This window comes from Panthera onca, chromosome F1 (assembly GCF_046562875.1).
Source record: "Panthera onca isolate mPanOnc1 chromosome F1, mPanOnc1 haplotype 2, whole genome shotgun sequence".
Taxonomy (NCBI): domain Eukaryota; kingdom Metazoa; phylum Chordata; class Mammalia; order Carnivora; family Felidae; genus Panthera; species Panthera onca.
This window is the reverse complement of record NC_138355.1, coordinates 24,682,126-24,698,732: the sequence shown is the minus strand read 5'-3', so window position 1 is coordinate 24,698,732 and position 16,607 is coordinate 24,682,126. Positions and strand designations below refer to the sequence as shown.

The following is a 16,607-nucleotide window of genomic DNA, read 5'->3' as shown; positions in this document are numbered from 1 at the left end:
TCCATCCTTATAATAATTTCATCTTGTTGATTTGGGGTCTGTTCTTCCAGCTTGTTAAGTAAGTTCATTTGAAGTTTTATTAGCTTTCACCTCCAGCTTTGTGCCTGCCACCTACATATTCAATAATAAGGCTCCTCTTTTAGTGGAACACAAAGCCCCAGATGATTCCTTCTGGCTTATGAATCTATTTGATGGATGAGGTACTGATTGCCTTTCTTCACAGAAAGAACATGATTTGTTTCTTGCAAGTTATGTGACTTTGTGTAAGCTGCTGACTTCTCCAAACTCAGTTATCTCATCTGTAGAATAGGAATAATAGTATTATCTCAGAGTTCTTTTGGGGAGAGAGTAAATTATTGGCATAATATATGCATGCTAGTATATTATAGGAATTTAGTCGATAGGATGGTTATTATTAGATAGGATGTAAAGGTAGAGACAAGTGCCTTCACATGCATTAGGATGTGGGAGCAGAATAGTGAGAAATTATTATATCAGTTAATATTTTGGCTCTGTTAACTATTCAAAATATTCATAGAAATCTAGGAAAATAAAAAAAAAAAACAGACTTAGTATCTATCCCCAAGCTAATCTAAAGAATATTACCATCTACAAAGCAAATAATAAAAATGCCCATTACAGTCTTCTATTCCAGGTTCCAGGGACATTCTTTTATGGTCATGATTTAATTTTTAATGTAAACATCTCTTTTCTATAGAGGGAATGTAATTTTTTAATGTTTCTTTATATATATATTTTTTTTGAGGGGGGGGAGAGAGAGAGAGAGAGAGGAGGAGGGGCAGAGAGAGAGGGAGACACAGAATCTGAGCAGGATCCAGGCTCTGAGCTGTCAGCACAGAGCTGGATGCAGGGCTTGAACTCGTGAACCACGAGATCATGACCTGAGCCGAAGTTGGACACTTAACTGACTGAGCCACCCAGGCGCCCCATATAGAGAGAATATAGACATTCCATCCATGGGTAGATCAGTTGTTAAAATTATATTGTTTCCTGGCGTATCTGAGGAAATTAACCATACCATACACAATTATCATTCTTAATCATATCAATGGCCTTAATTATTAACATTGTATACACTTATTATGGTTTTCATTAATTTCCTTGTTCTTGGAATCAAGACTTCTAGTTGAAGTCTTGTAACTTTTAAATATACATATGAAAATTAATATTAAAACTACATTTAGATTCAAAGGCAAACATTGTTTCGCTTCAACCTAAGAGATGGAGAAAAAGAAAAGTCAAAATGGATGATTATAAGTTATAGATCTCACCTTCAGAAATTAATTTTCACATTTACCAAAATGATATATTCAAGGAGTGACTTGAATACATAAAAGTACATACATACATAATTTTATGTACAATACATACATAAAAGTATGTTTGGACATAAAGATAGGGACTGTAGATTATTATGTCAGATCATAGTGAAGTGCATTCACTTTGCCCCATTTCTCTGAATTCTTCATGTATTAGAGAACACTTAATCATCCAAACAGGGTTTTTGGCTTGGCTCACTCAGTTCTACAGCTTCCGTTTTCATCATCCTGTCTGTTAGAGAAGGCGTTTCAGACAGAAGTGCTTGCCCCGAGGCCAAGGAGGTTGTGTGGGCTCAAGTACCTGCACGTTCACTCTCAGTGAAAACACCTTGCTTCTGAAGAAGTTTATAATTAGTAACAGTTTGAAAGCTCTCACTCTAAATGGAGAGAAACCATTTAGGGATTAGTTTGGGTATGTGTAAGAAACAAGGAGGTGATGAAAGATGTTTAGTGCCAAGTTCTGTTACAGGCACCTAATCTGATATTCCTTACATATAAGAAATTGTCTTCTCTTTTTGGTCCTTCCTTTTTCAGTGATGAAACTGACCCATCCCTTTGGAATGGGAAGTTTCTGGAGGGGGATCGGCTTATGAGAAAAGCAGGTTTGGTGTGTGAGATCATATCCTGTACCCAGTAAAGGAGGAGTTTACCCTCACACTGCTTTATTACAAACCAAACCAGTAGTTTTGCATGAAAACAATTTACTTTGCCCTTTGTGGGATTATTAGCCCTTTCTGTCTGTATTTAAGGATGGATACAATATTATCCTGTAAGGATGTTTGTAATAAAATTTGTGCTCTCAGTCATTAGGTAAATAGTTTTCAAATTGTACAATTTTACCTCCAAGGCAATATGTGGCAATTCCTAAACACATTTTATTATCACACATGGTGGGGAGGGGTTATGTTACTGGCATCTAATGAGTAGAGGCCACAGATGCTACTAAATATTATAGGTTGCATAAGATAGCCCTCTATAGCAAAGATGTATCTGGTCCAAAATATCAATAGTGCGGAGGTTGAGAAATTGCATTAAATAAAAGTGTTTTGGGGATGGATGGTGGGCTATTTATGAGCACAGTCTGATAACAAACTCATAGAGCAGCAAATAACATGAAATCCTTTCCACTTCAGGTGTTTGGTCTCCTGGGGAAGCAAACTAATAGTTTAAGCAATGTACTACAGGCTTTGATAGAGGTATACAAAAGAAACTTTTACTGAGGAAAAAAAAATATTTAGCTTCAACTGAGAAGTTAGGAAGGCCTATCGTTAGTGACATTTTATGATAAAATGTGTGTAATATTTAGCTGCTTTCAGTTGCAAGTAGCAGAAAAATCTGTCAATAAAGGAGATTCACATAACTGGAAAGTCTAGCGGTAAAGTTAGCTTCAGTGTTGGTTTGTTTCAGCAGCTTAGTAATGTCATTATGGAAAGATCTGGTGTAACCTTCTGCCTTCCTGAAGGTCAAACTTCAGTTTAAAACCCATTCTCCTTCATGTTCATAAAATGGCTTCCTAACTACACATCGGTTACAAGAGAAGACAGAATGTTACTTGTAGAATCCCCTGAGAAGAGTCGGGAAATATTTTTCACATAAATCTCACTTTATGTCCTACTGTCTCTAATTGCGTCACCTGAACTAGAAACTCCAACTAGGGTGTAAAATCATGCTGATTAGCTAGAGCTGGCCAAACTCATACCATGGCACCAGGGAAGTTGGATATTCGGGGTGGCTATTGAAAGAAACAAAAGAGATGGTAGCAAAGCAACTACAATGACTACTATATGCGGGATGAACTTTCAAGGCAGAATAAACAGCTTGGATAAAGACATATAGGAAAGAAAGAGTGCAGCCTGTTCAAACTGAATCTCAAAAGCAGTTGATATGTGGATGGAATCCAGGAGATATGGTGGGAAGTAGGAAGAAATAAGATTAGAAAGGAAGGCAGTGACAAGTTTATAAAAGCATCTCAGTGCCATGATAAGGACATTATTCTATAACCAATTCTGACCTGTTAAAGGATTTTAAGCAGAGGAAGGACATGATAGGAATTATGTTTTTAAAAAATTTCTTTGGTGGTATTGAGAAGAATGGAAAGAAATGAAAAGGAAGTTGAAAGTGGAAGCAAAGGGAACCATAATTTGAGACAACTGGCTTAAATCTCCTATTTTATTTGTAATATAATAACAGTTATATGTTCTTGTTATGATGATTAAATTAGATGTGGAAAATGTGTAACACTTAGCAGGTAATCAAAATGTTAGTGATCATTTGTTCACATACTTTTGAGCACTGATTTGGCGTTTCATCTGTACTACTTACTATGTGAAGTAAATTACTATGTGAAATTAATTATCTTAAATGAGCCCATTTCCTCTTTAGTCCACCTTACATGATTATTAGCAGGACTAAGTGACATTATGTTTATAAAAAGGACAGTGTAACTGAAGGAGACCATAATAGCACAAGTCACTATAACTGTAATAAAGGAGATGACGAGGGCGCCTGACTAGCTTAGTTGGTAGAACATGTGACTCTTGATCTTGGCATTGAAAATTTAAGCCCCATGTTGGTTAGAGATTACTTAAACATAAAAGGATGAAGAGAGGTAGGGAAAGCGAAGATATACCTTAGAGAAAGAATCAACAGGGTTTGCTGATTGATATAGCAAGAAACCAGTTATGGCTCCTAGAGTTTTTGGTGTGAGCAACTGGGTAGATTGTGAGAACCAAGTTTTATTTCATGTTTTGAACATTTTAAATTTTAAATGTTGGTAAGATATATAACTTGAGATATGTAAGTTGAGAAGTCAGGGAAGAAATTGGATACACAACTCTAGAGCTTAGTGATGTCTATACCAGGAATATAGATATGGGAGTTGACAACACGTCTGTAGTAGTTACACCAAGGGAGCTATGAGATAGGTTATGGAGAATGAGAGTACAGAAAGGGAAGGCACCAACAAGAGTGAAAAACCTGAAGAAGCCTACATTTAGGAGGTTGGTAAGAATGGTGGAATCAGCAAAAGAGACTGAGAAGTAAAAGCAATGAGTTAACAAAAAAATATCAAGAACATGTAAGTTCCTAAGAAGGAAGAAATGATCAGCTGTGTCAAGCTCTGATGAGAGGCTAAGTAAGGTAAACACCAAATTCATTCATTTTAGCAGTATCTGGCCTCTTAACCCTTAACAAAAGCAGTGCCAATGGACTTCTGGAGGTGAATTCTAGACATAAATGGTCTGAGAAGTGAATGAGAAGAAAGGAACTGGATACAATATAAGTATACAATTCCTTTTAAAAAAAATTCTGGAAAGATTGAGAAAGATATCTTTTTTCAAAAAAAAAAAAAAAATTACCACAAAGGAAAATTCTGAAATAGAGCTGAGAACTGAGATAGAATTTAGGGCAGAATGTAAATACCAGGAAGATTTTATTGTTGCTTTAGGGTAGGAATTCTAAAACATAATTGCCTTTGATGGAAATGATACAGCTGGAGGGAAAGGGGCTAACTGAAGGAGCAAAGACCATAAGCAGTTGTGAATTCTCAGACCAGGGTATAGTGAGAGATAAGTTTTTGAGACGGGGATGGTTGCATTCTCCTTCATAACAGGATGGGAAGAAGGAAAAGAGGGCACAGAGGCAGAAGGGTTTACAGGTTTAGAGAGGAAAATCAAGGAGTGCTGGTCTGATCAGTTTTAGGTATGGGTTTTTCTTCATTCACCTTGCCTGGCATTTGGGTCTTTTCCAATTGAAAACCTGTTTTCTTTTTAAAACATTTTTTTTAGAGCTGTTTTAAGTTTACAACAAAATCGAGAGGAAAGTAGAGATTTCCCATGTATCTCTTGCACACACACAGGTCTAGCCTTCCATTATCAACATCATTCACCACAATGGTACCTGTTTTGTTTTTTTGGTTTTTTTTAATCAAAGATGGACCTACATTGACACATCATAATCACTCAATGTCTATAGTTTACCTTAGGATTCACTGTTTGCGTTGTATATTCTATGGGTTTGGACAAAGTATATAATAACATATATCTGTCATTATATCATACAGGCTATTTTCACTACCCTAAAAATCCTCTGTGCTCTGCCTATTCATCTCTCCCTGCCATACATTGCCCTACTGCCACCCCTGGCAACCATTGATCTTTTTACTGTGTTCATAGTTTTGTCTTTTTCATAATATCACATAGTTGGAATTATGCAGTATGTAACCTTGTCATATTGGCTTCTTTCACTTACTAATATGCATTTAAGTTTCCTTCGTGACTTTCCATGGCTTGATAACTCATTTTTTTAATGCTGAATAATCTTCCATTGTCTGGATGTACCACAGTTGATTTAAGCATTCACCTACTGAAGGACATCTTAATTGCTTCCTAGTGTTGGCAATAATGAATAAAGTTGCTATAAATGTACACGTGCAGGCTTTGGTGTGGACATAAGTTCAGCTCCTGTGGGTGAATTCCAAGGAGCATGCTTGCTGGATCACACAGCAAAAGTATGGTTTGGTTTTGAAAGAAACTGCTAAACTGCCTTCAAAAGCAGCTGTACTGGGGCTCGGTTGGTTAGGTGTTTGAGTTTGGCTCAGGTCATCATCTCACAGTTCATGAGTTCGAGCCCCGCATTGGACTCTGTGCTGACAGCTTGGAGCCTGGAGCCTGCTTCAAATTCTGTGTGTCTCTCTCTGCTCCTCCCCCACTTGTGCTCTGTCTCTTTCCCTCTCTTTCTCTCAAAAATAAGTAAGCTCTAAAAAAAAATTAAAACACTTTTTTATTGTCTGTACCATTTTGCATTCCCATCGGCAATGTATGAGAATTCCTGTTGGTTCACATCCTCACTAGCATTTGCTATTGATATAATGTTCTAGATTTTGGCCATTCTAATAGGTACGTACTGCTATCTCATTGTTTTAATTTGTGTTTTTCTGATGACCTGTGATGTGGACCATCTTTTCATATGCTATATATTTTTTCATGTGCTAATAAATCCTTGTATTATATTATAATAAACTTCTGTTGCATCTCATTTCTAATTCCCTACACACACACACACACACACACACACACACACACACACACACAAATTGTACACATTGTATTTATATATCTGTTTTGGTGAGGTTTCTGTTCAAGTCTTTGGCCCATTTTTTAATTGGGCTATTTGTTTTCTTATTGTTGAGTTTTAAAAGATCTTTTCATATTTTGGTAAGAGTTCTTTATTAGATGTGTTTTGCAAATACTTTCTCCTAATCCATGGCTTATCTTCTAATTCTTTTCATATTGTCAGTTGCAGAGCAGAAGTTTTTAATTTTAATGAAGTCCAGCTTCATTATTCAAATATTTCTTTTCTGAATTATGTCTTTGGTGTTGCATATGGCAAGGCATCACCACACCCAAGTTCATAGGTTTTTTTCCTCTTATCTTCCAGGAATTTTATAGTTTTGTGTTTTACAGTTAGATATAGTCCATTTTGAGTTAATTTTTGTGAAGGGTATAAGGTCTGTATGTAGATTTGCTTTTTTTTTTTTTTTTTTAATGTGGATGACCACCATTTGTTGAAGGATCTATCCTTGTTCCATTGTATTGCCTTTGCTCCTTTTTCAAAGATCAGTTGACTTTATCTATGTGGATCTACTCTGGGCTTTCTATTCTGTTCTGTTGATGTATTTGGGTATTATTTTGCCAGTGCCACACTGTCATGATTATTGTAGCTTTATTTGTCTCATTTTCATACTGTTTGTTGTAGAAATGAAAAAAGGTAACAATTTTTCCTTCAGTGCTTCCTTCACTAGTGTTTTTGAAGTGAGAAAGTAAAACTTCCTAATTATTATAATTGTAACTGTATCTTCTTATAATGTTTTCTGTTTATAGTCCATTTTACCTAGAGGAGAACAGGTTTTTGTTAGTGCTTGTTTTTTCCATCTTTCCTTAAATATTATTGTATTTTTTACCTATTTCTCTTACCCAGACTAAATTCTCAGATATTGTTAAGTTTGTATGTGTGAGAGCTTTGGTTCATCTATTTCCAATAAAATTGATATGTCAGTCTAGAATATACTAAAGTCATGGATAAAAACAGCAAACCTGGATTAGATACATGGATTTAATTATTGGTTCTGCCCCTATCCAGCTGAAAGGATATTACATTATATTTTTCTATAGAACTTGTATGTTATTCTGAATTGGGTATGACCCTTGTTGCTAATAAATCCTTGTATTATTTTATAATAAACTTCTGTTGCATCCCATTTCTAATTCCCTTCTTTCTAGCTCAGTGACTTACCCCATTGAAAATAGAATCTAATATCTATTTTAACTGTTGTTTCCATTTAGAAAACATTCCTCATTATCTGGAGATTATTAGAACCAGGTTAATATTTCAAAAACTAAGGAAATGATGATCAAAAGCAGTACCATATTGGGTTTCTTGTAAATATTGTTACTTATTTTTACATAATAACACCACTTTCTGTACAACAGTTTGTCTTTCAAGAAACATTTTTTTTTAGAATGCTCATTTATTTATTTTGAGAGAGAGAAAGAGACATTAATGTTCTTTAGACATTAATTAATAAACATGTTCTTCAACACCAGTCTAGAACTTTGGAAGAAAATTTGCATAATTTTTGGAGTGAATTCTGCTTTAATCTAATCTGAAATACAAGGGATGCAAATAGGGCATTACTATTTTATAGCTATGAAAGCAGTTGGAGAGCTATCTAGAGAGAAATGATTTCGTCACAACCAGAACTAGGTAAGTTCCCTGGGTCCAAGCAGAACTGGTCTGGAATAGAGATCCAGAGAGACCAGGGCTGAGTTTTCACTCCACTGCTTTCTGTGTGATCTTGAGTGGCTCACTTAACATGTCTGAATTTGAATGGTATTTTCTGAAAAGCAGAGATCATAGTGTCTGTCTTGGTCAGTAATTGTAAGCATTAGCAATGAAACACTAGCCTGAGAAATTCATAGCAAACGCAGAATAAATAGTAACAATTATAACTAACACTCCTATTACTATTAATCCAACTGCTGCTCCTATTAATTGGCATTTCAGGATATTTTGGTTAAAATGCATATTAAAGAACTTTTCATGGGGCACCTGGGTGGCTCAGTTGGTTGAGTGTCCGACTCTTGATTTCATCTCAGGTCATGATCCTAGGGTCTTAGGATGAGCCCTGCTTCAGGTTCTGTGATGAACGAGGAGCCTGCTTAAGAGTCTCTCTCTCTCCCTCTGCCCTTTTCCCTTGCTTGTGTTCTCTCTCTCGCTCTCTCTCTCTAAAATAAAAAAAGGGGAGTCTTTCATGTTGATGATGACTGTAAGCATATTTCTAGATGTTACTTATCCATGAGAAAGACATGTCATTTTGTCTTCTAACTGATGCGATAAACTGTGAGCAAAAAGCTTAAAAAAACCTATCTTTGTAGCTAAAAACGGTCTTAAAAGCAGTGATTCTGTATTTGTACTTCCCAATTCCCCATAATTATTGTTATATACTATAGACATGTAATATTGTACAAAGCATGGGTCTTTATTCTTTTAAATGCGTCTCTGGTTCAAATGCTTTAAGCAAGAAACACTAAAAAACCAGTGCTGATTCTTATTCTAATATTTATATGTCACCGTTTGGAGTCAGTTTTGGTTGCCTAGTAGATTAGATCGCCATTTAATGTAAATGCATAAAATATGACTAATAAACTGACTAGACTCTAGTGAAAGCTAAAGTAGCAATTTGAGCTAGTTAAAACACTTTCCTCCCAGGATTCATAACAGTTATTATTTAAGCAATGAGCCTTTAATTTATTTTTCCTCCTATCTGGAAGGTTCTCTTCTGTACCCAGTTAACCTCTGTTTCTCTTCAAGATCCCAGCTCAGATGCCACTTCCTTAAGGAACACTTAGCTGACCCTCCTCAGGCTAAGACAGTTTCCTTGTTAGGCTTTCTCATAGTATCGCATGTCTTTTCTAAGACACCTGGTAACTATTTGATTACTTGGTTGATTCCTGCCTCTTTGCTAGAACAAAGCCTCCACCAAGGCAGAGATTATCTTTCTTGACAAACAGTACATGATAAATAATATTTTTAAATATATAAATGGCATTCGACCCTTACACTGAAGCCAGGTATCTCTAATAAAAACTGTAGCATTAATCTTGGCCTCCAGAAAGATCTTCTTACTAATGACGGTTCTTTATTTTAAAATGTGTCCCATTAGATTAGGGCTCACAGGACCAAGCCTTGGAAAGCAGAAATATAGGAATCGTCTTGGTGGTTGGGAATTATACTCTGAATTCAGAATCAGTGAATGTACGTCGCCCACCTCATTCCACACTAAATATATAACCTCTAAAGCCACACTAGGTATGAAGTAAGGGGGGAGAACACCTCAGAAAAAATATTTTTCTGACACACACATATAAAATACGTTCCAATATTTGGGTCATTAGTAATTTTTGTTGTCACTGTTGAGGTTGTGTTATTAGTCACTGTGATGCTTACTAAAAGAAATGTATTCCACCAACAAGGATTTGGCCCTTTGTTTTCTCTTATTTATTTATTTTAAGTTTATGTATTTATTTTGCATGCATGAGTGAGGGAGGGTCAGAGAGAGAGAGAGGGAGAGAGAGAATCTCAAGCAGGCTCCACTCTCAGAGTAGAGCCCGATGCGGGGCTCAGTTCCACAACTGTGAGATCATGACTTGAGCTGAAACCAAGAGTGAGCTGCTAAACCAACAGCTATCCAGGAGCCCTTGGTCCTGTGTCTTCTAATACACTGGGATAAATTTTAGGGGAGCCTGGGTGGCTCAATCTGTTAAGCATTCAACTCTTGATTTTGGCTCAGGTCATGATCTGCCAGTCTTCAAGTTTGAGCCCCACATAAGGCTCCATGCTGACAGAGTGGAGCCTTCTTGGGATTCTCTCTCTGTCCCTCTCCTGATGTCTCTCTCTCTTTGTCAAAAATAAATAAATAAACATTAAAAAAATAATATAGTCAGACACATTTTAAAATTAAAAAATTGCTATGAGAAACAATTTCTCATAAACCCCTTCTAGGTTAAAGAAGAAAACATAAATCAAGACAGATAAATGAGTAAGTGAATCATTGTATTACCAAAGAATAATTATTATGTACATATTAACATGGTGTTGTCAACGAATGTTCATTGACATGAAAAATATAATGTTAAATGAAAATAGTTAGGTTGAAGGTGGCTGGGTGACTCATTTGGTTAAATATCTGACTCTTGATTTTGGCTCAGGTCATGATCTCATGGTTTGTGAGTTCGAGTCTGTGTTGGGCTCTGTGCTGGCAGTATGGACCCTGCTTGGGATATTCTCTCTCTCCCCTCTTTATGCCTCTACCCCGCTTATGCTCACTCTCTCTCAAAATAAATAAATAAACTTAAAATAATAATAAAAATAATAATTAGGTTGTAAATTTAATATCCTATAAAATGTCAATCTTGTCAAATACATATTACCATGATTAAGAAAGACTGACAAGTAATGTTATTATTGGTTACTATTTTCTTCTTTATACCTTTCTATAGTTGCCAAATTTATTAAATTAGCAACTAATGCACTTTAAAGCATATATAAAATAATGAATATTATTAACCTCTATTTCAGAAAGTCTTTCTCAGTTCATCTCAACACAATAAAAATGAATTAACTTCTTAAACCTTTTCACATCCTTACCCCACAACTACTTCCCCCACATAGACTGCTCTTTATTCATGATCTATAAAATTCATCATTTCAAAAGTTACTATTAACTTTCCAAATGATATCCTTTAAAATAATAATGATACTTAACTTCATAACTAAGATCCCCTCATATTTTTAGCAATGGCATAGAGTATGGAAGATCAATGTTAGATTTTGTCATAGAAAAATCTTCCACAAAATAATGCATAATCTTTATAAGTGTTATCTGACATCTTAAAGTACTTATGATTTAGTTTCCTTAACCACTGAAGTCTAACCAGGAAGTTCAATAGTTTGCCACTGCATTTGCAATAAAATGCAAGTTCCTTATAATAACCTGTCTCTGCCTTCCTTGAAGACTCATTTCATACCCCTCTCCTTTTCGCTCCTGGTACTAGTTACCCTAGACTCTCTTCTGATCCTAAAATGGACTCAAATTATTTTGCTTCTTGAGGTCTTAGGATTTGCTGTTCCCGATAAACAGTACCCTTTTATGCAGGTTTTTTCACATAGCTGGAGCTGTGCTGATATTCAAACATCACCTCTTACAGAGATTGCCTGTAATACATATCTTATTTGTTTCTTTCTTAGCTATTAGTATTTTGCTTAAATTTGGTACTGGTTTACACATTTAGCTGCTTGGTCTCCTCAATGGAAAGTGAGCTCTGTGAGAAAAGGGAATTTGTCTCTCTTGTTCATCTCTTTTTCCATAGTGGCAAGAATATTTGTTTATATATATTTGAATATATAAATAAAGATAAATTGTTTTCCCATTCATTCCCCTACCCTCTAACACCAAGATTATAAAGAATTTGAATATAAAAAGTTGTTAGATTCAGATACAGATGAAGTTTAAATAGTTCCTGAAGTTTAGCCAAAGAATTTTCAGTTTCAAAAAGAATAAAACTGGATCAAAGTTCTCATAAAATAAATATAGGAGACAGATAAAATCTAACCATTAAAGCATATTTCCAAAGGTATTAGAAAGTCACCGGATTCCATAAGAACCCTAATAACTATTATAACAAATTTTTGCAAATAATTTTATACTCTTTTATTACAGAGCCACATGGATAGATTATAGCAATAATTTTTTTCTTTATTGATTGAAACTATATTCATATTTAGAAATACTTCCTCCTTGCATTCTACATGTGTTTCTTTGTCTTACAATATCTACATGGACATGATTTACACCTATGCTGATGACTTATTTATGGCTCCTGTTTGGATATATCCTTTATTTTTCAGCTACATGGGTTTTTTCCATCACAATGGAAGCATTTGGTATTTTCCAATCTTTAATCTTCAAACATTTCTCTTTAAATTTCTCACAATTGCATAATTACATTGTGGGATGGCCCCATGACTCCATTTTATTGACACAGTAGAAAACACCTGACAAGGAGTATTCTCCGGGTCACTAAGATCCTTCTCTATGCTCGGTGACTCACAAGTAACATTTCAGACCCAAATACCAGTAAAGGAGAAGCTACCCAACCTGACTATAAAATTGTATTGCAGCTGTCTGCAATTGTCTTGGCTAAATTCCATTTTCCTTTTTATGCAAAATACATTAATTCTTAGTTTCCTATGACACTGCAGGTTTTGTGTCAACATGCTTTATAACATGATGACTTAATATATGTTGAAATACCTGTATGCCTAACTCTTTAACAGAGATCACCTTCCATGTTAACTATTCAAAAAGTTAAAAACAACAACAATACCTTTTTAGCGTGTCAATATTGGAAATTCCCATCAGAATTGGGAGTCTAATGAGAAATCAAGATGTAGCAGATGATTCTGTTGCCCCTGCCTTGCCCTATAAAAAATAATTTATACCATGAATGTCTTTTTGTTCTTTAGCAGAAATCAACATAATAAAGGTTCAATAAAGTTTCAAAGTTTGGACAATAAAATCTTTGTCCAAAACAGAAGTGAACTTGGCATTCTTATAAATAAATCTACCAAGATACATTTTTAACCCTTAAGCCTGAAAACTAGTTTAATATTCTTTTGTTAAATTACATCACACTTCTCCAAAATCCCTAGTTGCCCCAGAAATAAGACAAAGATAGGAAAGTACCCAGAACTTTAAATAAGGTAGGATTTATTAAAGAGTCTGGCAACAAGTTGATTAAACATGATGACACTGACCTTGGCCTAGAGAAAACACATTAAACTTCCCAAGCCTGTTGGAAATTGCCTAGGGAACCCAAGCCTCTTACCCTAAATTTGAGGAATATCCAGAGATTGAAGAGCATAAAAGGACTTGTGCCTCAATAGAAATAATTATAAAGATAACATAAAATGGTAGCTGGAAAAACAGTGAGTTCAAATATCATTAGAAATGAATCAGTTTAGAATGTGAACAATTTCCTGGTGTTTATAGAGAAATATTTCTCTAAAGCCCTTGGAACATAAATATGTATTGTGACTCTCCAGGACAGGGCTGTAGTAAACTGATTTTTAGAAATGTGAATGACCATGGAACAATTTTGTCCCAGGACATTTCATGGGACTAATGCTTCAATGCATACCACTTAGTAAATCCTGCTGTACTATCAACTTTTGCTTATTCAGGTACTGATTGGCTAACTTTTAAGATAGACTCTCTTTGATTATTGTCTATTTTATGTTGCTAATCATGCCAATAAGTCATTTCAACTAAATTATAGTTAGGGAAAGGAAGAGATAAAATATAAAGCAGCATGTCTTGCTAATTATTTATAGCTCTAGGTTTTGGTTTTAACTTGGTGAATGGGACACTTATTTGAATGGCTGATTAGAAACTAGCCCTCCTCTTTCTAGCAATTTTTCTTTTTTTTCCTTCAAAATGGTTTATTTTTTATAAATATAACTTATTGTCAAATTGGCTTACATACAACACCCAGTGCTCACCCCAACAAATGCCCTCCTCAATGCCCATCACCTATTTTCCCCTCTCCCCTGCAAGCCTAGCAATTTTTCATTCTCTCTCTCTCTCTCTCTTTCCCTCTGTCTGTGTCTCTCCCTCTCTCTCTTTGTTTCTCTCTCTTTTTTAGAATTACCCCTCTCTTCTCCATTACAGCATGGGAGTTGTGCTCTTTCTACAGTAAGATCCTGCTTCCTGGCCATAGTTGTTAGATTGTAGGTGGCCACTTGACCCAACATGGGTCAAAAAGGTTTACATATACAATAGGCAGCCAGATGTATAGTAATAAATATTATCCTTGTTATAAAAATGATCAGGACAAGAAGTAGAGACATGGAAATTATCACTCTCAACTGAGAAAGAAAGCAGAAAGAAAATCAAGAGAGAATGACTTTGACAGAGATAAGGGAAAACAACATTTCAATGAGGTGGGGTCAAATATACAACAGTGAAGTCAAGCCAAATGAAAACTGAAATTCACAGTGGTTGGGAAAGACACAATAGACATGCAATGCTAGCATTAGAGCATTCTATAGATAATTTTCCCATTTCTTTGAAGCAAAAAATCTTAGTTTGTGGAGCCTATCTCCTGGCTTCTCCATAGGATTTCCAAAAATCCCATATTGGCTTGTCAGTAAGACGGGGTTGGAAATACCCAAGGAGTCTATTTACATTAGTGACTGTTAGACCATCAGGAACAGAATTCATTCTAAAAGAAGGATGAGTCAGTCCCAAGTCAGAGGGTCAGTGTTCCAATGGCAAGGTAATTCTGAGTAAAGCTGGGGATGTGTCGCTGAGCTTGTCCTTTTATTTAACCCCCGCCCCCAGAAACCTGTGTGAGAGCCCTAAAAGAAGAGATAATAAAAATAAGAGATATGTTTAAGAACTTGAGGGGACAAGGAAACAGTTCTTTGTATCCTGTGTAAAAGAGTGTAGCAAAGCTGTGGAATAAGGGAAATGTTCCCTTGTGGCTGCTTTTGGAGCAGGTTGAGTTACGACCAGGCACAATACCCGGAAAAGAGAAGATGCAGGAGAGAATATAAGCAACCAGAGACAACAGAAACCAAGAAGAGGAAGGAACAGCTTGTGGTATCTGTGCTAGCTATGAAGCACGAATGTGACAAACTCAAATGCTTCGAAGCATGAGTTAGGAAAATCTGGAGTTCCTGCATTTGTGGCTGAGAGACAGAGGCACAAAAATACTATTTCATTCCTATTTTTATGGTCTCTGTTTAATCTGGGAAAATGCTCCACTTGCTCTCTTTTAAAACTCTACGTGTATAATTATCATCATAGAATCAACTTAAATGACAAAAAAAGAAGAGAACTTTACCACTTCCACTTCACCCAAATCAAGACTCAGTTGATGTATTCTCTGAAAATTCTAAGGAAATTACACTCTGATAAAAAAAAAATTACTCACGTTGATGTACTTTATTTCAGTGTTGCACTGCTGCAAGTTTTATCTTCTCATTTAGCAGGTCCTTCAGAGCCTTTAGTGTTAAATCACATTGTCCCTTAGGTGTCCCAATGGCTAGTATTCTGGAAACAAATATTCAGTTCACATATTAAAGAATTTGTTATGTGTCAGTAACTTTTAAAGAGCTTTACACATATTGTCTGATTAATACCTTCAACAGCTCTGAAAAGAATGCATTGTTACATCCGTGTTAGAGATTGAGGATTAAAAAGTGAAAGTTTTACCCAGTGCCATGAAGTTAATAAATAGCAGAGCAGAAATTTAAGCCGAATTCATGTAGCCCTTCACTGCTTTGCTACGCTGCAAAGACGAGTCATTAAACGTGCCTCAGCTAAGTCAGAATTTCAATGTTGCTACACATTTTACTTTTTCACTGCTCTGAGATAAAATGCTTGATCATTCCCATTTATTGGAAGTATGAGATTCTCCACTTCATTCAAGGACACTACTTGGGAGATATTTCCACCGTTGAACCAGAACTGTGTCCCTTTCACTTTGTCCTATTTCATGATAGCCTGAAATTTATCCTGTAAAATCTGCATCTAAGCATTATTCACTGGGAGCTTTTTCTGAAGAAATCCTGAACTATGAATATTATTATGAGTTTTCTCATTTCCTCTCATGTTGCTTTTCAACAAGTTAGAGATAATATTATAATAATCAGTAATTGCAGGGCTTTGGATAAACCTCATGGCTATTATACCAACACCACTCTAATAATATGTTTACATAATATAATGCATTTTTATTTTTGTGTAAAGAGAATTTTACTCTTCACACTATTCTATTTCTTCTCATTTATGTGGACCTAGCAAAGGGCAAAGGTTTCAAAATAGCAAATTGTTAAACTTTAATAGTAGAGGCTACCCTTATTTACATGACTCAGTTGGGGAAATGTTTAGTATTACACCATACCCTGAAGGTTAATAAACTCGGGCTGGGTTAGACCAGGGAGGCAGGGGGAGGAGATGAATTCCAGAGTGAAGCAAGGAAATAGAGAAACAATGACATGAGAAATATTATCATCAGATTAGAAGATAATCTCTTTCCTTGCTTTCCAAAGAGGAAAAAGGAATGAAAGGAATATATGAATAACTGCAACCAGGAACAAAAAGCAGGGTGTGTAAATAGTATCTCAGAAGCCACGTTAACTTTG

General features: G+C 35.6%; 1 long non-coding RNA gene across 2 annotated transcripts in view; it reads right to left on the bottom strand.

The window, feature by feature from the left end:
* Window positions 1-15,672, bottom strand: part of LOC144614942 (uncharacterized) — a 38,708-nt gene extending 23,036 nt beyond the window's left edge. The window contains exons 1-3 of one of the 2 annotated variants that reach the window (XR_013553264.1): window positions 15,603-15,672; window positions 15,395-15,513; window positions 12,785-12,879 (exon numbers count right to left, since the gene is read on the bottom strand). This is a non-coding gene — a long non-coding RNA (uncharacterized LOC144614942). Of the gene's footprint in view, window positions 1-12,784; window positions 12,880-15,394 lie in introns of both variants that reach the window. The other variant, XR_013553263.1, reaches the window with a different exon arrangement.
* Window positions 15,673-16,607: the final 935 nt, after the last annotated feature.